We start from the raw sequence: 4,177 nt of genomic DNA on the forward strand, positions 1-4,177 counted from the left end.
CTCATGGCCTATCGACAAGAGTTCCTAACCTCAACAATGCCTTAAAATTCTCTTAGCGAACTCCAATATCACACTGAAATCACTCTTACCAACTCGCAAGGTGATGGGAAAGAGGAATTCCTCACTACCCCTTTATCTCGCGCTTCATTCATGAGCTTCAGAAAGTACTCACGAGGTGGCAGGGAAGCATGCACCTTCCCTTTCCCACTAGCCCGTTCTTAATCCATGACCTTTGGAAATATCTTGCAGGGTGATGGGGAGAGACTTCCCTCTCCTACCCCGTTGGCCCGCAATGTTTTCACTTCTTTCTAATTTCCTCATGGGTTGGCAAGGGAGACTGAGTCTCTTTTCTCCTCTCTATCCTGCAACCTCATTCGCCTTTATCTTCTGCTTGCGTGGGGTGCAAAAAGAATTAATTTCATTTCTTCTCCTCCATCCTGCATAGCCTCAGTGAAAGACTATGACTTCGGATATCGACTTAATCATGTAACAGTGAACACCACAAGACTTCAGCAACGTCTCATTGAAACCCTTATAACCATGAGATGTGACTTCTGCTACAAGTTAGAAACGTCTTACCGAAAGCTAATGTCACATCAAAATTCACCAAGACCCATCAAATTTCTCAACGATATCGGTAAGAAGAATGAGTTCTTCTAACTACTTGAAGAGTCTTGTCAAACATAGATGTTACACCAAAATCCACAACTCTACTTGACTTCGTCAAGACACTGAAAGAGTCACACTAAACTTTTTGAAACTAGTCCTTTCAGAGAGGTTTCAAACAACAAGTTTGAGGCATACTTTCTCAACAAAATAAAAGGACAAAAGGGGAAGGGATTTCTCTAATCAACATAAAGTGAAGGTTCTTATGTAGTGTGGAATCACACGGGATGCAATTTATGACAGTACAAGTTGAAAATAATTATTTTTTTGTTGATAAGTTGGTTGAAAGTGCGACACACATTTGTAATTTTACCCTACTATGAATTTATTAGAAGGGTTCAATAGAAAAGTGTGCAAAGCATTTCTAGATAAGATCTATGTATGCATTGACTATCTTCTTCACATGGTCTAAAAAGATTTTTATAAATATTGTACTTCAACTTTTAAACTCTAAGAAATTATGCCCACATGATTTATCTATTTTGCTTATAATATTTCTAGACATAAGTGACTTCAAATTTCATTGCCACACGTTATATTTAGAAATAAACTTAAGCTACTCAAAATCTAGTGTAAGAAATAGAAAAAATAAAATTATTCTAGTAATGATATGAAATCAAAATAGTTGAATAGAGTTAGTTCCTACAAGAGAAATGTAAATACTCAAGAAGAAAAATGGCATTACAAGAGCTCAGAAAGCATGTTCATGAATACCAAGCAAGAGGAGTGGATACATATATAGGAAAGAGGGGAGCAAAGATCAATCAATGAGAAAAATAACTCAAATTATCCAAAATATAGGTGAGAGTTACACTCATGAAGGATACTATCTACCTTTATTATGACCCATCCACTACAACTAAGAAAACTAAACTAAAATATGTAGGAAAATACATAATATACAATCAAGGAAAATAAATAACCTACATTAACATCCCCTTAAGCATATCTTAGTGAAACTATAGATCTAGACAAATGAAGCTTGATGAGGTACCCATGTACAAATAGATTACCCATGAGGAGAATCACCCCTAAAAGAAGAGAGATGCAAGCCTCCTAAATAGAGAGAGAAAGGACCCTCCAAAAATAGAGAGATCTTAAATAATAAGTAACCCCCACTCTCCCCCCCTACCAAAAAAAAAACCTCTGACACCCCTAACAAAACTTGTAAATAAAGAAACTTGCTTTTGTGAAGGATTTGGTGAAGATGCTAGTGTAATGGTGAAAAAATTAGGGTTCCCACCACAAGAAGGATGAAAATTGCTAATTTGTGTCTTAAAGACCATTACATTCAAAAGAGGGTCCTAATCCAATAGATCTTGTCACAAACCAACAAGGATTAGGACTGAGAATTCTGATTGGATTGAAGGGGGGGAATTGATAAACCCTCTTTTATGAGTTGAATTACTGAAATTATTGTAATTAAGATGAAATAAATATGGAAATGCGAAAATGGTAAGCTACAACCGTTCGATTGAGCCACGAACCTGGATCTGAGCAATGTAAGCAGTTTTGGACATATTCCTAAAAAGAGCACATAAAATGTCGAGACTGTGGTGCCTATCACCCTGGTCCTCCGAACTTTTCATACTCCAATGGGGGATCAATTCGTCACTGTAAAGATTGCTTATTCTAAAGATCGCAACTCCGTACTTGTTTCTTACACACAAAAAGAAGGGGAAATAGGTTGGGAATAAGGGCTTGCCTAAGTCAAACCCCAGTTTAGGAATTGACCTTGAATCAAATATTGCAAATACTGAAATAAATGATGGAAAGATATACCTCCTATCTGTAATGATTGATAATGATGCTTTGTTTCTTGAATGTAACCACATATGTTGTATAAAATGGCATGAACATGACAAAACCCTAATCACACACACATGCTTGCATATAAATAAATTAGTGTTGCTCCACAATGGATGAATGAAGAATATCCATCCTTGAAGACCTCTAGAGATGCTTGATGATGAATGCTTCAATTCTTAAATGATAGATTGCTTGAATACGGATTTGATTGGATGCCTTATGATTCTCCTATATATCTCCTAAATGATCAAATGAGAGGTATGGATCCCCTCGTATACTTTCCCATCAAAAAATACCTTAATTTTTTGGCATAGGCCAACATGGAGATCACAATCTCGATAGTGCATTGTGACTGTTAAGAGGGGCCAAATTAAGGTCATTTTTGAGAGGACCAAGGCACCACAGTCTGGTCCCAATGAGAACCATGGCACCACGCCCTGGTCCTACCCCATTTTAGGGCTGAAATCAAAGGGCCATGCGATGTGAAAAGTGAAAATTAGGCCTAAATTGAATGGTATGAGCATAATTAGGTCTTATTCCGTCTTTGGGACATGAACACTAGGAGGAGGGCCAAAATGTGGACCAAATTGTAAGGGAGTACAATTTAGGACACTACAACTAGTAATCTAATTGGAATTCATATTTATGAAATATTAGTAGTATCTCCATGAATAATCCCCAAATGTAGTGCATGTGAAACTCTATGCGCTTGGTTTGCTAATGATGGACTATCTTTAATTAAATATATCTAGTACAGTAGATGTCACAATATATGATCAACCATAAAATAACCAAAGTAAGCAAATACACATTAACAAATAAAATAACCTGATTAAGTAAATACACATCAACATATGAGATCAAGAAATAGAGTTTTTAAACAAATTTGCCATGGCAAAGAACACAAGTCAAATTCAACATGAAAAGGTTGCGTTTGAATAGAGCATAGAGCTCCAATATGAAGATGAACAAATTATATTGAATAAAAAAATTGCATGTCTATTACTAGGTATGCACCATTCATAAGCTCAACATAATGTTTCAAAACCAAAGTTGTCAAGATTTGTTCAAGCACAAAACTACATATTCCTATAATATAAGATATAGCAATAGCTTTTGTATTTAACCTTCTTTCTTATTAAGAGTCAATAGAACATTATAGATTATTATATAATAAATAAATATTACTAAATCCAATTTTACATTTAGGCTAGGTTTCAAATTATTAATTCATTTAACAACAACTATAGAGTGGCAAGCCTTGATTTTTGTTGAATGTCAAGAAATATGTGAATGTTCTACAGTCACTATTGTAAGGAAAAGGCTTAGGTAATACACATATTCCAATCTTTAGAGAATAAATTGCTTGTGAGATAAAAAAAAATTAAACATTAATGCTGCAAAATAATTTTGCATTTCCCAATATTACTGTAGTGCACCTCACCAAGAAGGATGAAAATATACTAAAACCGCATCCTTTGGAATGACAAACAATTTTTAATGATTCCCACTAAGGACATACAAAATCAAAATTGAAAGAAAAAAATAAAGATTGAATAGTACTAAATAATTTCAATTGAATTTTTTTTGTCAGGAAAATTTATACACTAATTTCTGTAAAAAAAACTAATTTCTGTAAAAAAAAGCTAATTTCTGTAAAGAAACATATTGTGGAAGCAGAGAAACAATGATCTAAATGGTT

The sequence above is a fragment of the Cryptomeria japonica genome, chromosome 8, assembly GCF_030272615.1.
Source record: "Cryptomeria japonica chromosome 8, Sugi_1.0, whole genome shotgun sequence".
NCBI lineage: Eukaryota > Viridiplantae > Streptophyta > Pinopsida > Cupressales > Cupressaceae > Cryptomeria > Cryptomeria japonica.